General features: G+C 36.6%; 1 pseudogene across 1 annotated transcript; it reads right to left on the bottom strand.

Moving 5' to 3' along the window:
* Nucleotides 1-24,646: 24,646 nt before the first annotated feature.
* Nucleotides 24,647-25,632, bottom strand: LOC309830437 (glyceraldehyde-3-phosphate dehydrogenase-like; annotated as a pseudogene). The gene has a single exon. The product of its transcript is annotated as a glyceraldehyde-3-phosphate dehydrogenase-like (transcript).
* Between the last annotated feature and the right edge of the window lie 726 nt (nt 25,633-26,358).

Consider the following 26,358-nt stretch of genomic DNA (forward strand, 5'->3'; position numbering starts at 1 on the left):
AGGGAACTCTAATTCATCCTTCTAAAGTCCAGTTCAAATATTACTTCCTCCTGGTGACAGCTTCTCGTCTAAAGTTAATTACTTCATACTTGATCATAATCTTGTACTTTGTATGAAATTTTAAAAATAATACTTATCATAGAGTACAATATAGTTGTTTACATGTCTGTAAATAACCATGGGCAGCTTTTTTTCCATCTTTTTTAGGTTTGTACCTAATATAGTATTCAATAAATGCTTGTGAAATTGAAATTGAACTGAAGAACATAATGGAAACTTTAGTTGAATCTAGCTCTCTGTTGACAAAACACTTTTTAGAATGGAAAGAGATTTTAGCAGTTTTGAAGTTTGGCAGTCTAATTATAAAGACAAGAAAACCAAGGCCTGGGGATGTTTGGTGACTTGCTAAAACTCATAGCAGGTTAGTGGCCTAGTCAGAATTAGAATTTAATTCTAAGCTATCTCAGCACTGCTGCAAGCATTTTTTGAGCCTGAAACAAATGCAGAACAATCTGTGAATCTATTTTATGAAGCACCATCAATTTTCATCGATTTGGTGTTGCAACTAGTGTCTTTCCTTATGTAAACAATGATGTACAATGTTTCCCCATCTAACAAGAAGGCAGTAATGTTGATTTTTAGGTAACAGTAATTTTAGTTCTATCTTGCATAATCAGTGTCAGAAGAATATTTTATTGTACAAAGCCTCTTTACCTCTATTTAAAGTGGCAATACGCATAAACCCATGCATAAATTAATTATGGGCAATATTTTCCCTCTTTGTTTCCATGCAGTGTTATTTGTCAATACCATTTTTCATAGGGTGACAGATATTCCCTGCATACTAATTTCTAAACTGTGGAGGGTCTACAGTCACCGACAACAAGACAAAGCATAAAGAGATGGATGATGCTAAAGGGCCAGAGTCAGTCCCTTTCCCTAAAAACCCAAGCACACAAAAGAGAGTGAAATGAAAGGAAAGAAGCTGGCAGCACACTTCCATTTGTTCTACACCCCCTTTGGACAAAGCAACATGGAACAATGATAAGGTGCAAATTACTGATAATCTATAGAAATCAGAAAGCTAGTGCCTAGACCTAGACTTTCTAGTCATGTGTGTAAGGTGGCTCCTTGATTTTCACTTTTTGTTACATAAAATAGAAAAGTTGGACAATAATAACTTTAAAAGACAGCAGAGTACATAGACACAATGTGCTAGGTACTTTATGCATGTCATTTTATTTAAATGTATAACAACTTCTAGGAGTCTATATTATTGTTCTAATTTTACTTATATATGCTGAAGAAGTGCTAGAGATAGGATTCAAGCCCAGGTTTGTCTAAGTCCAAAACCTACACTTTTAACCACTATGTTATTCTAGCTCCATAGTATGATTTAATGGAACTTTGCAATCACCCTGAATGTATACTGTGAGTAACAGAACAAAGATATGCTTTAGCATTTTTCTGGGGATTTAATCACCTTCACCTCAGTACAGGAGGCTTATACAAATAAGATCAGGCAAAAAACAAAAAAATCAGACAAACAGGCTAAGTACAGTTTGGGAATATATACGGCTTTCAGCTCCATTCAACAGCATCTGACTACTTCTGAGACAAAGAAGTGAGTTCTCAGTCTCTAGCAGAAGGTCTTATATGTGCAAATACAGTCTTCACATATCCACCTTACCTTCTGTAAATCCCGATTTCATTTCAGAAATCAAGGCAATCTACCTTGTACTACTCCTTTACAAATAGGAAATGATGAGCATAAGCATGTATAATTGCATGCTATTCCCATATATAAGATGTAGCATTCAAGTGAAGAAGTATAGAGACGTAAGGTAAACTATCAGTCATTGAACCTAGGCATTAGGGGGGGAAAGTACAACCCGAGTTTGGCTTGAGTTTTAAACGTTTATACAAGAACTAGTTTCTGCCTCTTTTCTAGAAATCTCCTTTAAGCAATTTATAGATGTTGTCAAGTTTTGTCATAGATATAAAGGAAGGGGAGAAGGAGAAGTAGAAGGAGAAGAAGAAGGAGGAGGAGGAGGAGGAGGAGGAGGAGGAGGAGGAGGAGGAGGAGGAGGAGGAGGAGGAGGAGGAGGAGGAGGAGGAGGAGGAGGAGGAGGAGGAGGAGGAGGAGGAGGAGGAGGAGGAGGAGGAGGAGGAGGAGGAGGAGGAGGAGGAGGAGGAGGAGGAGGAGGAGGAGGAGGAGGAGGAGGAGGAAGAGATGAAGAAGAAGAAGGAGAAGGAGAAGGAGAAGAAGAAGAAGAAGAAGAAGAAGAAGAAGAAGGAGGAGGAGGAGGAGGAGGAGGAGGAGGAGGAGGAGGAGGAGGAGGAGGAGGAGGAGGAGGAGGAGGAGGAGGAGGAGGAGGAGGAGGAGGAGGAGGAGGAGGAGGAGGAGGAGGAGGAGGAGGAGGAGGAGGAGGAGGAGGAGGAGGAGGAGGAGGAGGAGGAGGAGGAGGAGGAGGAGGAGGAGGAGGAGGAGGAGAAAAGAAAGAAAGAAAAAAGGGGGGAAACACCTATTTGGGAGTTGAGAATACTTTTTTTCAATTTTTGCCTAGATTTCTGGCTTCTGCATAACCTTGGTTAAACCATGTCTTTTCTCTGGACCTAATTTTTGTTTATAAAATAAAGCTAGACTAGATTATTTATAAAACCTTTTCAATTTGTGCTAAAAGTAGGTGCCTACATTCATGTGTTAAACAAATGCACTGACAAGTTTGTGATACTCAAGTCTACCCACATACAGTGATTTGCTGATTCATTCATTCAACAAATATTTACTGAGAGCCTACAAAGTGCCAGAAGCTGTTCTATATGATCAAATAACAAAATAGACAACTATCCTTCACTTTATGTGACTGTGGCCTTTACTTTCAAGTGATGTACAGAAATAAGAATCCATGTATGCTACTTTTGGGAATCAAACGTATCAAGTAAATGAGATGCCTCCCAAAGTATCTGGAACATATCTCAAGAAACTGGTTTCAGGAATACTGTGTCTCAATCTCCTGTCAATGTCACATTGAGAATCATACTGTAACGTGAAACTTCCTCAGGAACAAAACTCTCTTTTCCAATTCCCGTATGTCAGTAGTGCTTGAGACAGTTTAACCAGGATCCACTGTTTTGTTTGTAGTGGCTTCTTGACTTCATTGACTGGCTCTGGAGTCATCTCTACCAGGGTCACTTTAGGTCCTTCCTTTGTCCACTCTGATGGCTTTGGTCAAAGTTTCCCTAGGACTTCCGCCGTTCTCCCTTAAAACATTCTGCTATTACCACCTCTTATCACATGGAGAGATCATTCACATCAGCCACTAGCTATCACTTAGAAAGGGGACTTTTACAGAAACTAAATAATATATGCCCTCTCCAAGGGATCTTTTACTCAATCTTCAGGGATCTGCCATCAAGGAAGGTCTGCAATGCAATTCAAATTTAGTGGTAGGCAATATGATGGCGGAAACAATAGCTGTGATTGGACCACCTCTTTGTTGTTTGGGGTTGGCCAAAAAGTTCGTTCAGGCTTTTCCAGCTTATGGAAAACCTGAACGAACTTTTTGGCCACTTAATATAAACTTAGGCAAAGTATTTGATCTCTGAGTCTTGGATTCTTGTGGAAAAATAATATGTAACTCAGAGTATTATAAAGATTAAATCAGAGAGTATGCAAATGCCTAGCACCCATCACAAAGCATTATATTAGACAATTCATCTGTCACCAGTAGCCAGAAAGGACTCCAAAACATAAAAATGAATGGCCAGTTACAAGTTATATAGAAAGTTCAAATATGAAAAATATTTAATGATGGAAATAGCAATCTAATGAATAAACTAATCTATATGCTCAGTTAATATTTATATTTATGACCTCTAAGTTCCAGCACAATAAATGTTAGTTTCCTTCCCTAACCTTCCCTAATATTCTACCCAAAGTTCTATAATGAAGTCAGCTATTTCTCTACTTCATTTACAGACTCACTCACTAATGAATCAGAAAAGCAATCTTGGTGAAGGGAATGCCAAGAACTAGGTTCAACTCATAGATTTTCCACTTTACCATCTGCATCACTTTATATGTTGAACTTTCTAGACCGAATTTTTCCAGTTGTAAGATGGTCATCTATAGCTGCTGTACCAATCTGTGCAGGTTTTATGTAAATATCAAACCCATACTCTTCAGCTTTGTAAATTTGGGACTTTCATATATATAAGTTCTATTATTTCCCTGATTATTTGAATACATTCAAATAAAGATAGTTTTTGATTATATATGTAGTTATATTTACAATTTATAAATCCAGATTTCTTTTCTTTTCTTAAAACTTATACTTTAGAGACAAATTAAAATTTGGAGTCTGTGAAAAGGCAGTCACCTATCTTTTTCTCTCCTGATCCTTAAAAAACAGAAAATAGCACCATCATGAGACAAATAGCGTGATTACACCATTTGCTGAACTATTGATAAATATATGTGACAGAAAATGTCACTTCCCCAACCCCAATAAAACATGAATTAGCATGTTTGATGCACAGAGCATTACTTTGGGGGTATTAAATGTTTTGTTGTTGTTGTTTTTTGCGGTACGTGGGCCTCTCACTGTTGTGGCCTCTCCCGTTGTGGAGCACAGGCTTCGGACACACAGGCTCAGCGGCCATGGCTTACAGGCCTAGCAGTTCCGCGGCATGTGGGATCTTCCTGGACCGGGTCACGAACCCGTGTCCCCTGCATCAGCAGGCGGACTCTCAACCACTGCACCACAAAGGAAGCCCAAAATGTTTGTTTTCTAACCATTTCATATATATAATTGTGTCATTATCCATGGTACTTATATCAACATTAAAATTCTACAGCAACTTATGAGTGGTATGAATAATTGTTATTGGATATATTTAAGGTGTGCAGCATGAGCTTTTGATATAAACATTGTGAAATTATTACCACAGTCAAAGTAATTAGCATCACCTCCATCACCTATCAAAGTTATGATTTCTTGTGTTTGTGTGTGGCGAGAACATTTAAGATCAAATTTCTCAGTAAATTTCAAGTATAAAATACAATAGAGTTGGTCCTCCATATCCCCATATGCATAACTCATGAATACAGAGAGCCCATGGTACTTTGCTATTTTATATAAAGAACTTGAGCATCCATGGATTTTGTTATCTGGGGATCCTGGAATCAATCCTCCTGCAGATATTGAGGGACCACTCTACTATTAGCCTAGTACATTAGATCCCTAGAAATTATTCATCCTGCATAAATGAAACTTTGAACCCTTTGACCAACATCTCTCCATTTTCTCCACCCTCCCAACCCCTGGCTCTAACATTCTACTCTCTACTTTTATGAATTCAACTTTTTAAGATTCCACATATGTGTTATCAGGCAAGATTTGAATTTCTGTGTTTGGCTTATTTCACGTAGCATAATATCTTCCAGTTTTATCCATGGTATCACAAATGGTAAGATTTCCTTCTTTTTAAAGGCTGCATTATATCCCATTGTGTGTGTGTGTACCTCACATCTTCTTTATCCATTCATCTGTCAACAAACATATAGGTTGTTTCCATATCTTGGTATTGTGAATAATTCTAAAATGAACATGGGGGTGCAGATATCTCATCAAAATACCTATTTTATTTCTTTTGAGTATATACCCAGAAATGAGATTGCTGGATCATATGATTTTTCTACCTCTAACTTTTTGAGAAACCTCCATGTTGTTTTCCATAACAGCTGCACAATTTTACATTTGTGCCAACAAGCATTTTCTTTTCTCCACATTCTCACCAACACTTGTTTTCTTTTCTCTTCTTGATAATAACCATTCTAACAAGTATGAGGTGATATCTCATTGTGGTCTTGATTTGCTTCCCCCTCATGATAAGTGATGTTGAGAACCTTTTTAATATACCTGCTGACCATTTGTATGTCTTCTTTTGAGAAATACCTATTTGGTCCTTAACCCATTTTTAATCAAGTTTTTGTCTGTTTGATTTTGTTTTTTTCTATTAAGTTGTTTGAGTTCCTTATACATTTTGATATTAACCTGTTCTTTATTAGATAAATGGTTTTTAAAATTTCTTCCCATTCTGTAATTTAGCTTCAATACTTCAGCAATACTCTTCATTCACCTTGAAGATTTTTACTTTGATGCAATCCCATTTATTTTTGTTTTTGTTGCCTGTGCTTTTGGAGTCATATCCAAAAAATCTTTGTCCAGACCAATATCAACAAGTCTTTTCTTATGTTGTCTTCCCATAGGTTTACAGTTTCTTGTATTAGATTTAAGACTTTAATCCATTTTGAGTTTATTTTTGTGTATGATGGAACATAAGGGTCAAGTTTAATTCTTCTGCATGTGGATATCCATTTTTCTCAACACCACATATTAAAGGGACTATCCACTGTGTGTTCTTGATAGCCTTGTCAAAAATCAGGTGACCATAGATGTGTGGATTTATTACTGGGCTCTTGATTCTGTTCCATTGGTCTATATGCTTGTTTTTATGCCAGCACCATACTGTATGCCCCTGTAGGCAACATATTGTTGGGTCTTGTTTCTTGTTTGTCTGTTTTTTGATCCATTCAGCCACTCTATGTTTTATGGTTGGAGAATTTAATTCATTTATATTTAAAGTAATTTTTGACAGGTAAGGACTTACTGTTGCCATTTTATTAATTGTTTTATGCCTGTTTTATAGTAGTTCCTTTTTCCATTTTTCCTTTCATGCTATCTTTCTTTGTGATTTGATGATTTTTTGTAGTGGTATGCTTTGATTTCTTTCTCTTTATCTTTCTGTAACTACTAGAGGGTTTTTCTCATGGCAAGCTTGAGACTTACATAAAATATCTGATAGCTATAACACTTTGTGTTAAACTGATAATAACTTCAATAACATAAAAAACATTAAATTTAAAAAGTATTGCATCTATAGTAATTTTAACACTTTTGTCTTAATTTTTATACTAGAGTTATTTGTAATTTATATGCCACCATTATATTAGAGTATCCTGAATGTGACTATATACTTACCATTACCCATGAGTTTATACTTTCATATGTTTTCATGTTATTCATTAGTGTCCTTTCATTTCAACTTGAAGGACTCCCTTTAGCATTTCTTGTAAGACTGGTCTAGTGTTGATGAACTCCCTCTGCTTTTGACTGTCTGAAAAAGGCTATCTCTCCTTCATTCTGAATGACAGCTTTGCCCAATATAGTACCTTCTATCAGCAGTTTTTGCCTTTTTTAGCACTTTCACAAAGTATATTTTTTTAAATACAGTAATCTACCCCTTCTCTTTAGCTTCTTCCACTTTCCACCCCAGAACTTTGTAGTCTCTGCTTTGCAAAGTAAAACTGATTAATTTGTGGAAAATGACAAGAATTTCCAGTGTTAGTAAAGGAGAGAAAAAAATATCAGTGTTTAATTCTGAAAACACTTCTTTTTAAAAAATATTAGGTTGTCCAGACCAAATGTGTTTATTTAATTTTGTTCCAGTGTGTAATAGAAACTTAAGTGGATGTTGAGCCAGATTGTGGGATGGTTAAACTAAGTGCTTTCAAGGGTACATACAGTATAATAATTTAATATTAATTAATAACCTATTAATTAATTGGCCATCAACCATCACTGAAAATGTAATGAGAGGGAGAAGAATACATTTGTCAGAAATTCTTTTAGCATAAATGTGGTTAAATGGAATTCTCCTTTATTGCCACTGGAAGGAAGTGGTTGGGCTGAGGGGCGTGAAAATACCCTAAGCTATTAAGGATGCTTTTCTCTACAGGCATTGTTTAAATAAGCTTGTTATATTGATTTCCTAATGCTGCTGAAATAAATTACCACAAACAATGGTTTAAGACAACATAAACAAATTATCCTACAATTTTGAAGTTTAGAAGTTTAAAATAGGTTTCACAGGGCTAAAATCAAGGTGTCAGCAGGATTTCATTCTTTCTGGGGACTTTAGGAAAGAATCCATTCCCTTGACTTTTCCAGTTTCTAGAGTCCACCTGAGTTACTTGGCTTGTTGTTCCTTTCTTACATCCCTCTGAACTCTACTTCCATTTATCACCTTTCCTTGTCTCACTGTGACTTTCCTCCCTCCTTTTTATAAAAACCTTTGTGTTTACATTGGGCCTACTATATAATCCAGGATCCATTTTAAAATCCCCAACTTAATCAGATCTGCAAAGTACCATGTAAGGCAACATTATCACAGGTTTCAGAGAATAAGAAGGGGATACCTTTGGGGGAAGCCATTATTCTGCCTAACACATCAGATATGCTATTCTGGAGGAAAAGTTGTATGGATTTATATGTTGAATCCACCATTTATTAATTATAAGATTTCAAATAGGTGCTAAAGTTGTAAGCTTTTGCTTCCAAAGCTATAAAATTGTGATCATAGTTGTATTTACCTCATAGGGTGTTTGTGGGAATAAAGTAGGAACATACATAAACCTATTTGGATAATGCTTGACATACTGACCAGAGATAATTTTCTATACTGGTGTTTCTAAAATTTAAGCAATTAATGATACCTTTTCAGGAAAAAAAAATGGTGTCTTCAGTATTGATAGAATATTTAAATTATATTTATTGGGCTTCTCTGGTGGTGCAGTGGTTAAGAATCTGCCTGCCAATGCAGGGGGACAGATTTGAACCCTGGTCTGGGAAGATCTCACATGCCACATAACAACTAAGCCCATGCACCACAACTACTGAGCCTGGGCTCTAAGGCTCATGCTCCACAACAAGAGAAGCCACCACAATGAGGAGACTGCACACACCTCAATGAAGAGTAGCCCCTGCTCACCGTAACTAGAGAAAGCCCATGTGCAGCAACAAAGACCCAACACAGCCAAAAATAAATAAATAGTTTTTTTAATTCTTTTAAAGTAATAAAAAATAAATTACATTTATTAAAATACGTGCACCGTAAAGCTAGATAAACTCCTCTTACTTATAACTCTCATACACATGTACAAAGCAAATATACAAATTAAATAATAAATATTAAAAGTTCATATAATTCAACTTATTGATACCAATTTAATTTGGGAACTAATGTTATTTTAATAAAAATTTAAAAACTATTGTAACCTGAATCACATACTTGCTACTATGCATTGGCACTTTTTGGTAAGGCATTCTTATTTGTGATAGCTTCATGATGCCTGAAAACTCTTACTGTTTTTCAAAATTTTAATTATTTGGAAGTTTTAATTAATAGAATTGGAGACCATTTTAACATTTAGGCTTCATATGGTCAAACCTGATTATAAACGTGTAAACAAACAAAAGTGCTAAAGTTCAAATGGCAGTGTTCAACTCTGAGAACATCTAGAAATACACTTTCCAATATAGTAGCTATTCACCACATTTATTCATGTTTAATTTATTTATATTTAATATTTTCATATTTTACTTTTAATATTTAAATTGTAACAAAGTATTTCAAATAAAATAAAATTAAAAGTCTCAGTTCATCAGACACACTAGTTCTATTTTAATACTTAATAGTGGGGGCAGAGTCAAGATGATGGAGTAGAAGGATGCAGAGTTCACGTCTTCTCACAAGTGGGGCACCTACCAAGTGCTGGTGGGGGACCTCAGACATCTAAGGGATAAGAAGAATCTCCGCATGACTGGGTAGGACATGGGGGGCAAGGAGGTGTATGGAAAATGGAGGTGGGATGGGACTGGTGCTCTGAGGGGCAGCAGGGGAAGGGATTTTGACACTCAGAAGGGCCCAGTCACACTGAGGGAATCAGTGGGGACAGGGAGAGACTTTTGAGGGATTGGGGGATCTGAGGGGAATATGGCCAGCATCTCCCCCACCCACTAGGGCCCCCTCCAGCCATGCGGGTCCTGAGCCTAAACCCCGACCCCCACGCAAAGTTCTTTTCCAGCTGCACAGGTCCTTAGTCTAAGCCATGCTTACCCCCCACCTACCCCCACCACCAAGACATTTTCCACTTTGTTTTCTTTTTTCTTTTTTTTTTTTTTTTTTTGCTGTTGTGACTCTGTTTTGGTTTGTTGTTGTTGTTTCATTTTTATTTTTATTTTTTTCTAATACATTTTATTTTTCTAATTTTATTTTATTTTTTATTCTTTGTTATTGTTCTATTCCTTTTTGTTTGTTGTACTTCTGTTGCTGGGCTGTGTGGCCTGCAGTGTCTTGGTTCCTAGGCCAGTAGCTGAACATGAGTTACTGTGGTGGTACCATGGAGTCTAAACTGCTGGACTAACAGAATACCTCATACCCCAGGGGATATTAATCAGTGTGAGCTCTCCCAGAGTTCCTCATCTCTGCACAAAGACCCAGATGCACTCAATGGCCTGCAAACTCCAGTACTGGATACATCAGGCCTAACAACAGTAAGACAGGAACAAAGCCACACCCATCAAAAAAAATTTTACAGACAATGAAGCAAGGTAAAAACCTACAAGATCAAATATATGAAGAGAAATAAGCAACTTACCTGAAAAAGAATTCAGAGTAATGATAGTAAACATGATCCAAAATCTCGGAAAAAGAATAGAGGTAGAAATCAAAAAAATACAAGAAATGTTTAACGATGACCTAGAAGAACTAAAGAACAAACAAACAGTGATGAACAACATAATAACTGAAATGAAAAATACACTAAAAGAAATCAACAGTAGAATAACTTGAGGCAGAAGAAGGAATAATTGACTTGGAAGATAGAATGCTGGAAATAACTGCCAAGGAGCAGAATAAAGAAAAAAGAATGAAAAGAAATGAGGACAGTCTCAGAGACTTCTGGGAAACATTAAATGCACCAACATTCGAATTATAGGGGTCCCAAAGGAAGAAGAGAAAGAGAAAGGGTCTCAGAAGATATTTGAAGAGATTATAGTCAAAAACTTCCCTAACATGAGAAAGGAAATAACCACCCAAGTCCAGGAAGTGCAGAGAGTCCCATACGGGATAAACCCAAGGAGAAACACAAGACATATTAATCGCACTAACAAAACTAAATTCAAAGAAGAAATATTAAAGGCAGGGAAAAGCAACAAATAGCATACAAGGGAATCTCCATAAGGTAATCAGTGGATTTCTCAGCAGAAACTCTGCAGACCAGAAGGGAGTGAGTGACAGGATATATTTAAAGTGATGAAAGGGAAAAACCTACAACCAAGATTACTCTACACAGCAAGGATCTCATTCAGATTCAACAGAGAAATCAAAAGCTTTTCAGAGAAGAAAAATCTAAGAGAATTCAGGACCACAAAAGCAGCTGTACAACAAATGCTAAAGGAAATTCTCTAGGCAGGAAACACAAGAGAAGAAAAAGACCCACTAAAACAAACTCAAAACAATTAAGAGAATGGTAACAGGAATAAACATATTGTTAATTACATTGAAAGTAAATTGATTAAATGCTTCAACCAAAAGCCACAGACTGGCTGAATGAATACAAAAACAAGATCCATATATATGCTGTCTACAAGGGACCCACTTCAGACCTAAAGACACATACAGACTGCAAGTGAAGGGACGGAAAAAGATATTCCATCAAAATGGTGAAAAGAAAGCTGGAGTAACAATACCCTTATCAGATAATCTAGATTTTAAAATAAATACTGTTGCAAGAGACAGGAAGGACACTACTTAATGATTAAGGGATCAATCCAAAAAGAATATATAACAAATATAAATATTTATGCACCCAACATAAAAGCACCTCAATACATAAGGTAAATACTAACAGCCATAAAAGGGGAAATCAACAGTAACACAGTAATTGTGGGGAAATTTAACACTCCACTTACACCAATGGGTAGATCATCCAGACAAAAAATTAATAAGGAAACACAAGCTTTGAATGACAAAATAGATCAGATACACTTAACTGATATTTACAGTACATTCCACCCCAAAGTGGCAGATTACACTTTCTTCTCAATTGCACACGAAATATTCTCCAGGATAGATCAGATCCTGGGTCACAAAATCAAGCCTTGGTAAATTTAAGAAAATTGAAATCATATCAAACATCTTTTCTGACCCACAACACTATGAGATTAGAAATCAATTACAGGAAAAAAAAAAACTTTAAGAAACACAACACATGGAGGCTAAACAATTCACTACTAAATAACCAAGAGATCACCGAAGAAATCAGAGAGGAAATTTTAAAATGCATAGAAACAATGACTACAAAAACAAGATGACCCAAAACCTATGGGACACAGCAAAAGCAGTTCTAAGAGGAAAGTTTAGAGTAATTCAATCTCACCTCAAGGAACAAGAAAAATCTCAAATAAACAATCTAACCTTACACTTAAACAACTAGAGAAAGAAGAACAAACAAAACTCAAAGTTAGTAGAAAGAAAGAGAGAAAAAAGATGAGACCAGAAATAAATGAAATAAAAATGAAGAAAAGAATAGAAAAGATCAATAAAACTAAAAGTTGGTTCTTTGAGAAGATAAACAAAATTGATAAATCTTTAACCAGACTCATCAAGAAAATTAGAGTGGGCTTGAATCAATAAAATAAAATATGAAAAAGGAGAAGCTACAACTGATACTGCAGAAATACAAAGGATCTTAAGAGACTACTACAAGCAACTATATGCCAATAAATGGAAATCCTAGAAGAAATGGAGAAATTCTTAGAAAGGTGCAACCTTCCAAGACTGAACCAGGAGGAAATAGAAAATATGAATAGACCAGTCACAAGTAATGAAATTAAAACTTCAATTAAAAATCTTCCAACAAAGAAAAGTCCAGGACCTGATGGCTTCCCAGGAGAATTCTATCAAACATTTATAGAAGAGCTAACACCCATCCTTCTCAAACTCTTCCAAAAAATTTCGAGGAAGGAACACTCCTAAGCTCAATCTATGAGGCCACCATCAGCCTGATACCAAAATCAGACAAAGATATCACAAAAAAAGAAAATTACATACCAATATAGACACAAAAATCCTAAACAAAATATTAGCAAACTGAATCCAGCAATACATTAAAAGGAGACTATGTCATGATCAAGTGGGATTTATCCCAGGGATGCAAGGATTCTTCAATATATGCAAATCAATCAATGTGATACACCATATTAACAAACTGAAGAATAAAAACCATATGATCATCTCAATAGATGCAGAAAAAGTTTTGACAAAATTCAGCACCCATTTACGATAAAAGCTCTCCAGAAAATGGGCATAGAGGGAACCTACCTCATCATTATAAAGGCCATATATGACAAACTCACAGCAAACATCATTAACAATGATGAAAAACGAAAAACATTTCCTCTAAGATCATGAACAAGACAAGGATGGATGTCCTCTCTCGCCACTCTTATTCAACATAGTTTTGGAAGTCCTAGCCATGGCAATCAGAGAAGAAAAATTAAAGAAATACAAATTGGAAAAGAAGTAAAACTGTCACTCTTTGCAGATGACATGATACTATACATAGAAAATCCTAAAGATGCCACCAGAAAACTACTAGAGCTAATTAATGAATTTGGTAAAGTTGTAGAATACAAAATTAATGCACAGAGATCTCTAGCATTCCTGTACACTAGCAATGAAAGATCAGAAAGGGAAATCAAGGAAATAATCTCATTTACCGTTGCAACAAAAAGAATAAAATACCTAGGAATACACCTACCTGAGGAGGAAAAAGATTTGTACTCAGAAAGCTATAAAACACTGACGAAAGAAATCAAAGATGACACAGACAGATGGAGAGAAATACCATGTTCCTGGATGGGAAGAATCAACAATGTGAAAATGACTATACTCCCCAGAGCAATTTACAGATTCAGTGTAATCCCTATCAAATTACCAATGGCATTTTCCACAGAATTAGCAAAAAATTTTACAATTTCTATGGAACCACAAAGGCCCTGAATAGTCAAAGAAATCTTGAGAAAAAATGATGAAGCTAGAGGAATCAGACTTCCTGTCTTCAACTATACTAAAAAACTACAGTAATCAAGACAGTAGGGTACTGACACAAATCAGAAATATAGATCAATGGTACAGGATAGAAAGCCCAGAGATAAATCCACGCACCTGTGGTCAACTAGTCTATGACAAAGGGGGCAGGAATATACAATGGAGAAAAGACAGGCTCTTCAATAAGTGGTGCTGGAAAAACTGGACAGCTACATGTAAAAGAATGAAATTAGAACACTCCTTAATACCACACACAAAAATAAACTCAAAATGGATTAAAGACTTAAGGGTAAGACCGGACAGTATAAAACTCTTAGAGGAAAACATAGGAAAAACACTCTTTGACATAAATCACAGCAAGATCTTTTTTTGACCCACTTCCTAGAGTAATGAAAATAAAAACAAAAATAAACAAATAGGACCTAATGAAATTTTGCACAACAAAGGAAACCATAAACAGGACCCTCAAAATGGGAGAAACTATTTTCAAATGAAGCAACAGATAAAGGATTAATCACCAGAATATATAAATATCTCAGGCAGCTCAATATCAAAAATATCAAAAAACAACTAACCCAATCAAAACATGGGTGGAAGACCTAAATAGACATTTTCCCAAAGAAGACATACAGATGGCCAAGATGCACATGAAAAGATGCTCAACATCACTAATTATCAGAGAAATGCAAATCGAAACTGCAATGAGGTATCACTTCACACCAGTCAGAATGGCTGTCATCAAAAACTCTACAAACAATAAATGCTGGAGAGGTTGTGGAGAAAAGGGAACCCTCATGCTCTGTTGGTGGGAATGTAAATTTATACAGCCACTATGGAGACCAGTCTGGAGGTTCCTTATAAAACTAAAAATAAAACTACCATATGACCCCACAATCCTACTACTGGGCATATACCTTAAGAAAACCATAATTCAAAAGACACATGTACCCCAATATTCATTGCAACACTATTTACAATAGCCAGGAGATGGAAGCAAGCTAAATGTCTATTGACAGATGAATGGATGAAGAAGCTGTGGTACATACATATAATGGATTATTACTCAGCAGTAAAAAGGAACAAATTTGGGTCATTTGTAGAGACATGGATGAACCTAGAGACTGTCATACAGAGTGAAGTAAGTCAGAAAGAGAAAAAAAATTGTATATTAATGCATATATGGGGAATCTAGAAAAATGGTACAGATGAACCCATTTACAGAGCAGGAATAGAGACACAGATGTAGAGAATGGACAGGTAGACACAGGGTGGGAAGAGGAGATTGGGATGAACTGGGAGATTAGGGTTGACATATATACACTACCATCTGTAAAATAGATAGCTAGTGGGAGCCTGCTGTATAGCACAGGGAGCTCAGCTCAGTGCTCTGTGATGACCTAGATGGGTGGGATGGGGGGGTATGGAAGGGAGGTCCATAGGGAGAGGATATATGTATACATATAGCTGATTCACTTCATTTTACAGCAGAAATGAACACAACATTGTAAAGCAATTATACTCTAATAAGAAAAAATTACTTAATAGCCACACATGGCTAGTGGCTACCATATTGGATACCAAAATATTGAACATTTTCATTATCATAGAAAGTTCTGTGGAAAGCACTGGTTTAGAATATAATTATATATTTTTTTAGAATATTGTTAAAATTAAAAAAAAAATTTTTTTTAAATTTTTATAGAAAAACCTTTACTCTTAAAAGACATTCAAGAACTCTAATGAGTTGAAAGACACTATGGTAAATGATAAGAGACCATAGCAGATAGTAGGACATGAGTAGAAGGATTATTACTATCATGTTAACTGCTTTCCCCCTAGTCTTAGTGCTTAATAAATACTTGTTGAAAGATTGAATCACCATTTTAAAAAGAAAGCTATGAATATAAATTATGTTTTAAATGTATGAATTTCTTCACTATTCAAAAATTTATTCCTTCACACTCTGTAAGATGGCTATAATCAAAAAGTCTAACAATAATAGTAAGCATTGGTAAGGATATGGAGCAACTATAACCCTCATACACTGCTGGTGGGAATGTAAAATGGTGCAGCCACTTTGGGAAATAGGCAATTCCTCAAGTGATTAAACAGAGTTACTGTATGACTCAGCAATTGCACTCCTAATTATATATCCAAGAGAAATGAAAACCTTGTACCTGAACGTTTATAGCAGCACTAATCAGAATAGCCAAAAAGTACAAACAAGCAAAATACCCATAAACTGATGAATAGATAAATAAAATGTGGTATATCCACACTGGAATATTATTATAATATTCCATTATAATAATTCCATTATAAACAATGGAATATTATTTGGTCATAAAAAGGGATGAAATACTGATACATGATATACTGTGTTTGAACCTTAAAAACATGCTAATCTTCAGATACAAAGTACATTAATATTTGCTTAGGGCTGAGGGTGGAATGGAGTGGGGGTACAGGGAGGGGATAAGGTAAAGAGCAAGGAGTTTCTTTTTCAAGTGACAAGAATGTTCTAAAGTTGACTGTGATGGTTGCACATATCAGTGAACATACCAAAAGACATTAATTATACACTTTATATGGGTGAATTTATGATACATCACTCACATTTTAATCAAGTTGTTGTAGAAAAAAGAAACTAAGAATTTCTGGGAAGTGGCCAAGATTGTGGAGTAGGAAGACTCTAGGTTCACCTCCTTTCATGAGCACACCAAAATTACAACAATTTACAGAGAAACTATTGATGAGAGAAACCAGAACACTAGCAGAAAAGATATTCTACAACTAAAGATATAAAGAAGGCTAAGGATGTGGAGAAAAGGAACTGTTGTACACTGTTGCTGGGAATGTAAATTGGTGCAGCCACTGTGGAACAGTACAGCAGTTCCTCAAAAAACTAAAAATAGAACTACCATGTAATCCAGCAATACCAGTCCTGTGCATATATCCAAAGAAAATGAAAACACAATTCAAAAAGATACATGCCTCCTAAGTGTCCATCACCAGATGAGTGGATAAAGAAAAATGTGATTTTATATATATACATATATATATATATGTATATATGTATATATATATGTATACACACACTTACACACACACACACACAAAACAGAACACTACTCAGCCATAAAACTGAATAAAATGTTGCCATTTGCAAAAACATAGATGACCTTGGAGGGTATTATGTTCAGTGAAATAAGTCAGACAGAGAAAGACAAATACCGTATGTTATTTCTTATATGTGGAGTCTAAAAAAATAAACAAACTAGTAACTATAACAAAAAAATAAATGTATTCACAGGCACAGAGAACAAACTAGTGGTTACCAGTGGGCAGAGAGAAGTGGGGAGGGACAAGATGGGGTAAGGGATTGAGAGGTATAAATTACTATGTATAAAATAAATAAGCCACAAGGATATATTGTACAGCACAGGAAATATATCCAGTATTTTACAACAACCATAAATGGAGTAAAATCTTTAAAAATTATGAATGTCGTACACCTGAAAGTTATATAATATTATCAATCAACTATAGCTCAATACAGAGGGAAGGAAGGAAGGAAGGAAAGAGAGAGAGAGAAAGAAAGAAAGAAAGAGAAAGAAAGAAAGAAAGAAAGAAAGAAAGAAAGAAAGAAAGAAAGAAAGAAAGAAAGAAAGAAAGAAAGAAAGGAAGGAAGGAAGGAAGGAAGGAAGGAAGGAAGGAAGGAAGGAAGGAAGGAAGGAAGGAAGGAAGAAAGAAAAAGAAAGAAAGAAAGAGAGAGAAAGAAAGATATAAAAAAGAACTACAACAAGATGGTTAGGAGGGACAGAGATGCAGCATAGTCAAGACTCGCATTCCTAGGTGGGTGACACACAAATGGGAGGATAATGACAATTGCAGAAGTTCTCCCAAGGAGCAGTGCAGGGGGATGGGGGGGAAGGTAGTTGAGCACACATTGGGCTCCCCAGTCTGGGCATCCTGAGCTGGAAAGATGAGTCCTCAGAATGTTTGGCTTTGAATGCCAGCGGGTCCTACTTTCAGGACAGCCAAAAGGCTGAGAGAAATAGAGTCCACTTTTAAAGGATGCATACACAATTTCACATTCTTTGGGACCCAGAGAAGAAGCAGTAATTTGAAAGGACCCTGGGTCAGCCCCACCTTCTGATTTTGGAGAGAAGCATAAGGCAACTGGAGATAACTTTAGGGACATAGACATGGCAACAGCCATTTTGGGGACTCATTCTACCACAAGGACTTAGTGCTGGCAAGCAACATTTTGGAATCCTCCCTGTAGCTTATTAGTTCCAGGACGCAGCCTCACCCACCAATGGGCTGATATCAGCCTTGGGACTCCTGGGTCCTGAAGCCAGAGATCCCAGGACCTAGATCTACCCACCATATTGGGCTGGCACTAGTCCACGGACTCTGTCTCACCCACCAGTGGACAGGAACCAGACCTGAGACCTGTGGACCCCAGTCTTAACTACCAGTAGCAGATACCAGACCCAGGACCACTGCAGCCCAACCAGCCTGCCATATCAGTACACAGCCTACCCATGAGCAAGCCAACACCAGCTCTAGGACCCCAAGAATATTGCAGCCAGAGACCCAGGAACAAATTTCCATTTGCCAGTGAGCCAGCACTAGCCCTGTGAAGCTCTGGGCCCCAGCCCCACCTTTCAGTAGACCAATACCAGTTCCAAGACACATTGGACCCCAAGCCAGCTGTCCCAGGATCCAGCCCCCTGCACCAGTGAGCCAACACCAATTTTGAGACACTGTGGACCCCACAGTCAGTCATGTCAGGAACCAGTTTCACCCACCAGGACACCGACACTAGATCTGGGATCCCCAGCCCCACAACCACCCACTCCAGAACCTGGCTCCACCCACCAGTGAGCCAGCACTAACCCCAGGACACCCCTGGGCCCCTGTAGCCATCAGCCTTGTGACTTGGTCCTGCCAACCAGCAACCACCAGCCCCACACAAGGTAGGGCCTAGTGACCAACCAGATCAGAGGCCAACCATGCCTATCTGACCACCCACAGTAGTCAGCCCACCACAACAAAAGGACTTAAGCAACCCAAACTGAGGGTATAAAGAGTATAAAGCTTTGGTGTCCAGTGTGCTATGCACTGGTGGGACACATAGGATATAACCTGTAAAAAGCCACTTGTCCCAGGCTGAGAAACATAACCAATTTACCAAATACATAGACATAAAAATGGCAAATTAGGCAAAATGAGTAGACTGAGGAATATGTTCCAAATAAAGGAACAAGATAAATCCCCAGAAGAACTAAGTGGAGATAGGCTATCTACCCCATAAAGAGTTCAATGTAATGACTTAAAGATGTTCAAAGAACTTGGGGCCCCAATCTCTTCCTGATTCATGGTTCTTCTGCCATTGCTTGTTGCTGGAACTGCAGTGGCCATGAGGATGGCATCTACCAGACATTTGGATGCTCTTCCAATAGTCACAAGTCCAAACCATCCAGATGCAATCCTAGTGGAGGACTACAGAGCTGGTGATATGATCTGTCCTAAATGTGACCTGGTTGTAGTTGACCGGGTTATCAATGTGGGATCTGAGTGGAGAACTTTCAGCAATGATAGAGCAACAAAAAACCCATCTCAAGTTGGGGATTCTCAGAATTCTCTTTTGAGTGGTGCAGATTTGTCTACTTTAAAAAACAAAAACACACTTAGAAAAGATTAGATGAACAGAGTAAGAAGTTGGAAGTTTTCAACAAAGTGCTAGAAAGTACAAAGAAAAATCAAACAGAGATGAAGAATACAATAACTGAAATTTAAAAATACAGGAAACTATATTTACTACCTTGTAATAACCTATTTTGGAAAAGAATCTGAATCAGTTTCACTGATTCACATTGCTGTACACCAGAAACTAACACAACATTGTAAATCAAGTATACTTCAATTTTAAAAATAATAATAATAGCAAATGAAAATACCTAGAAGGGGGCTTCCCTGGTGGTGCAGTGGTTGAGAGTCTGCCTGCCGATGCAGGGGACACGGGTTCGTGCTGGTCTGGGAGGATCCCGCATGCCACAGAGCTGCTGGGCCTGTGAGCCATGGCCACTGAGCCTGCGCATCCAGAGCCTGTGCTCCACAATGGGAGGGGCCACAACAGTGAGAGGCCCACGTACCACAGAAAAAACAAAACAAAACAAAACAAAAAAACAAAAATACCTAGAAGGAATCAACAATAGATTAGATGATACAGAGGAACAGATCCGCCAGCTGGAAGACAGAGTAGTGGAAATCACTGAAACTGAATAGAAAAAAAGAAAAAAAAAGGAATGAGGACCATTTAAGAGACCCTAGGAAAATATCAAGCCCACTAACATTCACATTATAGGTATCTCAGAAGGAGAAGAGAGAGAGAAAGGGGCAGGAAACATATTTGAAGAAAGAATAGCTGAAAACTTCCCTAACCTGGGAAAGGAAAGAGACATCCAGGTCCAGAAATCACAGAGTCCTGAAATCACAGAGTCCTGAACTGGATTAACCCAAAGAGGGCCACACCAAGGCACATTATCATTAAAAAGGCAAAAATTAAGGATAAAGAGAGAGTATTGAAAGCAGAATGGGAAAAGCAACAAGTTACATAGAAGGGAACTCCCATAAGGCTATCAGCTAACTTTTCAGCAGAAAATCTGCAAGCACAACATATTTAAAGCAATGAAAGGAAAAAACCTACAACCAAGATACTCTACCTGGCAAAGCTTTCTTTCAGATTTGATAGAGAGATCAAATATTTTACAGACAAGCAAAAGGTAAAAGAGTTAAAAAACACCAAACCTGCTTTACAAGAAATGTTACAGGGACTTCTCTAAGTGAAAAATAAAAGGCCACAACTAGAAACATGAAAATTATGGAAGGAAAAATCTCATCAGTAAAGAAAAATATACAATAAAGGCATAAATCAATTGCATATAAAGCTAGTAAGAAGGTTAAAAGACAAAAGTAGTAAAATCATCTATATGTAGGTAAGGGATACACAACACAAAAAGATGTCAGTAAATGTTTGGTAGAGGAGTAAAAATTCAGCATTGTCAAAATGCATTTGGACTTAAGAGATTAGCAAATATATGCTCCACTGTGTTCATTGCAGCATTATTTACAAGAGTCACGATATGGAAGCAATTCAAGTGCCCATTGATAGATAAATGAATAAAGTAGATGTGACATATATATATATATATATATATATATATAATGGAATATTACTCAGCCATAGAAAGAATAAAATCTTTCCATTTGCCACAACATAGATGGACCTAGAGGATATTATACTAAGTGAAATAAGTCAGACAGAGACAAATACCACATGGTTTCACTTATATTTGGAATCTAGAAAACAAAACAAGTGAAAAAACAATAAAACAGACAGAAACAGAGTTATAGATACAGAGAACAAACAGGTGGTTGCCATAGGGGAGGGGAGGTGGAAGAAGAAAGTAAATAGGTGAGGGAGATTAAGAGGTATTAATATAAACTTCCAGTTACAAAATAAATGAGTCATGGGTATGAAATATACAGTGTAGGGAACATAGCCAATATTTATGTAATATCTGTATGCTGATGTATCATAACTAGACTTACTGTGTTGGCCATCTGAAATGTATAGAAATATGGAAGCGCTGTGTTGTATACCAGGAACTAACACAATTAATTATACTTCAAAAACAAACAGACTCAGAAAAAGAGAACAGATTTTTGGTTAACAGAGGTGGAGTGTGGGGGAATGGAAAATTGGATGAAGACAGTCAAAAGTACAAACTTCCAGTTATAGGAGAAATGAGTACTAGTGATGTAATGTACAACATGATAAATATAGTTAACACTGCTGTATGTTATTTATGAAAATTGTTAAGAGAATAAATCCTGAATTCTCATCGCAAGAAAAATAAATTTCTATTTCTTTAATTTTGTATTTATATGAGATGATGGATATTCACTAAACATATTGTGATAATCATTTCATGACGTATGTAAGTCAAATCATTATGCTACAGACCTTAAACTTACACAGTGCTGTATGTAAATTATATCAATAAAACTGGAAGAAAAAACTAGTAAGTTGTGTGCTGGGGTAAATATACTGATAAGAGATTAGATCTATCAATCTATCCAGCTATATAATATATATATATATCTTTTGTTTATCAAACTTTACATTAATGTATTAAAGATTAGTACTTTTCACATTAGCTCATTCCACCATGTTTATTATAAATAATGCTAAAGTTAGAAAGTCTGCCGTTTTGTGTAACTGAGTTAATATCTCCAAACTCCACTCTTATTTGTGACATCATATCTCACATTATTGTTAAAAGGGACTATAGACTATACAAGAAATCACTATGTAAATTTGAAAGAAAATAAAATTTTAATTATTGGTATGTTATGATTTATGACCATCGATTATTAGTTTAGGATTATTTTGATTTATTATTCTCAATGAATGGGCACTGTCACAATAACAAACTTCTCGAAACCTAGGACAGTATCAAGGGTTCAAAACATGTTTGTTACTAATGTGGATGTCTTTGCATAACTACTATCCTCATCAAATCAATGTATTTCTGAAAAGTTATATACAGATTGAAATTTTAAAAATTGAAGGCTTCTTTAATTGAGCTAGGGTATTTGTTATATAAAGAAACTCACTCTGTTTTATTGTTGTAGTTGTTTTCTTTTCACAGAGTGAAATCATTACGTAATTTGAAAAGTTATCCCATGTTGTTTGTGCTGTAAATTTATGTTGTTTTTAATGTTTATTCTTAAGACTACATCAACAACAGTCTAAACATTTCACCTTTATTTTATTGTATAAGCTTCACATGTTGGCGTTTAGAAATCCTCCTGTGATAGAAACAACTGATAGATTATTGGTGTCCTTGCTGGAAAAGTGAAATTAGTTTATCAACGATGAAATAAATACACGTATCCTACTAAAGTAGGGAAATTTATGGAAAATATTTTATTATTTGACTGATTTACAAAAATTACAGATTTTATTGGAAGTCTCATGAATGTGTCTTGTGAAACATAATGAAATACTTTTATTTCTCTTGAGAATAATCTTATATAATACATTTGTGCTCCTCTGAATTTGAGGGGAACAGCCCAAAGCTGTGTGCTATCAAAATGCAAATGTAACACCATATTGCCAGGAACCTACTCTCCCCAGCAGGAAATATAGAACACAATAATTTAATTCATGCTGGAAAATGATGTTTTCCATTAGCACAGATTTACTTTCAAAAACAAAATTAAGTGTTGACTTGGAAGTAATCAGTCCTCTTCTTTTAGAAGTTTCAATTTTTCTTATATAGGGGGCAAGTTCTTCCAAAATGTATATAAGAAATGGGTATATTTCTGTTAACTATATCAATTTTCGCCAGATACAGTTTGATGTAAATTACCTTGAAAGATCAGTAAAGTGGGCATGACTGTGGACAACAAAACATGGAATATATAAACACTTTTGAGAACCAATGACTCTTAAAGAGCTGGTATGCCTCTCACTCGTCTTGGGCCTGGACTAATGTTTATGTCCTTGCAGAAAGTGATATATTAAAGCAGATTTCTGGCTACCATGGGAATTTAAATGGCCTATAATTAATTAATAAACAAACAAATAAATAAATATATTTGTATTTCTCTATAGTTTTCTTCTGAAAATAGAATTTAAATGCACTGCTTCAAAATTCATGCTCTCATACATACTTTCGTACATACTTTCTCACAAGCTGCTATATCTAAGTGGAATATTCTCCCTCCTCCCACACCCTTTGTTTTTGACATCTAACAAAACTATATTGTTCTTTATTTTAAGCCTGAGCATCTTTTGGGAAGCTCTCTCTAACACTAGGAATAAATGATTCTACACACTAAGCTATTAGTGTTCCCATTTTCACAATGTGTTTTCAGATTTGTTCTTATACATTAATAAATCTCTCAAAGCAGAGATGTAATTATACTTTCTAAATAAGGCAATAAACTTGTGGTCATACTTAAAACTATCATAAATAACTAAAGCTAAATTTTATTCTTCAAAATAAATGAATAATGTAAATTTGTGTGGCTGTGCCCTTGATTTAGTATAGCAAGGAATTTTTTAATCACTCATTTGCTAATCAAAGATGTATTATAATCTTTGACAGAGTATCCCTGAATTCATTATTTTAATGACAGGATATATTTTAATGAAATATTGTTTAATATGGCTTTGCAATCAACAGATAGCTATTAAATATTTACTGGGAGCATGTCAAGCACAAGACCTATTACTCAAGCTTTGCTAAACTACCTGTTTTCTAGACTGAATTAGTTATAGATTCTTGGGCAAATGTTCTTGCACAGAGTTGGGCAAATGACGTCACAACATTTCCTAGAACACAATCTATTCCCATCTCTTCAAGCAGTCCCTGATGACTTTATTTATTTATTTTTGACTGGGTACTGTGCACTTTATTGATGGCAAGTGATAAGGTAGAGTTTCCTAAGTCCTTCCTCTTCTTCAGGGGTCTGGGATAGAAACTGTGTCAAGAACTGGAGATCCTCCAGTTGGGTCAAAGACTGAGTTGGGGCAAAGACTCCCCAGCAGTAAGCACCTCTTTATTCCTCTCCTGTTCTCACTGGGGCTGGTGTTCCAGGGGACTCACTCCTTAGAGGTCATGTGGACCATAAGGTCCACCACTTTATTGCTGTAGCCAAATACATTGTCATAAAATGAGCTTGACAAAGTGGTCATGGAAGGCAATACCAGTCCCAGCAACAAAGGTGGGAGAGTGGGTGTCACCTTTAAAGTCGCAGGAAACAACCTAGTCCTCAGTGTAGCCCAGGATATCCTTTAGGGCTTCCTCCAATGCCTGCTTCACCGCCTTCTTGATGTCATCATATTTAGAAGCTTTCTGCACACTGCAGAGCAGATCCAGCACTGAAACATTAGGGGAAGGGACACAGAAGGCCATGCCAGTGAGCTTCCCAGTCAGCTCAGGAAGACCTTTCCCACAGCCTCAGCAGCACCAATAGAAGCAAGAATGATGTTCTGGGCTTCCCCACAGTCATGACACCACAGTTTCTCAGAGGTACCATCTACATTCTTCTGGGAAGCAGTGATGGCAAGGACTGTGATCATGCATCCCTCCACAATGCCAAAGTTGTCATAAATGACTTTGACCAAGAGGGCCAAGGAGTTTGTGATGCAGGAGGCATTGCTGACAATCTTGAGAGAGCTGTCATACTTCCCATGGTTCATGCCCATCACAAACATGGGGGCATTAGCAGAAGAAGAAGAGGTGATGACTCTTAGGTTCAACGTGAGCCCTAGTCTTCTCCAAGCTAGTGAAGACACCAGTGGACTCTACAACATAATCAGCACCAAAATCACTTCATTTGATGTTGGCAGAATCTTGTTCGTGGAAGATGGAAGTTATATTTCCATTGAAGACATGCTTCCAGTTCTCAGCCTTGACTCTACCACTGAAATTGCCATGGGTGGAATCATACTGGAACATGTAGAATATGTAATTGAGGTAATGAAGGGGCCACGGATGGCAAGCAATATTCACTTTGCCAGAGTTAAAAGTGCCCTGGTGACCAGGTGCCCTATTGGTCAAATCCATTTACTCCAACCTTCATCATTGTGTCTCAGGGTCATGGCTTGACATGCAGAAAGATGTGGCTGCCTGTTGAAAAAAGCAGCACATAGAGCCTCAATCACTTTACTTTTCTCCTTCTCAAACAAACTTAAGTTATATTATATCCTATGATAAATCCCAGTTATCTTTTATTTATTCATTCATCCATTCACAGAACATGTTACCTGCTATCTAGTATTTACATGATAAATTTTCACTGATAAATAATTTTAGCAACACGATAAGTGCACTATATTACATAGCTTTACAGCAATAACAACCTCAAACATTTATTTTTCATTCATATTACCTGTAGGTAGTTGTGGTTTGGCTACTGTGACTCTCATTATTCTCATTATTCCCAGTAGTTACATTCTACAAAGTCACCATGAATGCTGAGTTAGCACTTACTGAACTATTGTTTCAAGGGGACCTGCAAGCCTCTGGTCACAGCATTTTTGACAACCAAACTGCCATTTGAATTATGTATGTTTGCCAAAATCCTTATAAAATAAGTCAGCGTCACCATCATTGGAAATCTGCTCTTCCACATGGCCTTCTCCTATATAAGAGTTAGCAGGTATTTTTTTTAAGTTTTTGCACATCCTCCTGACCTGCAGAAGCTTTGTCATCTGCAAGATTATTTTTCATGCTGTATCTCCTTTTGAAAAGTATGAGCCATAATATCTATTTTTAGAGGCAACAGCCCTTTCCTTCTGAATAAAAAATA

This window comes from Grampus griseus, assembly GCF_964374135.1.
Source record: "Grampus griseus genome assembly, chromosome: 11".
Taxonomy (NCBI): domain Eukaryota; kingdom Metazoa; phylum Chordata; class Mammalia; order Artiodactyla; family Delphinidae; genus Grampus; species Grampus griseus.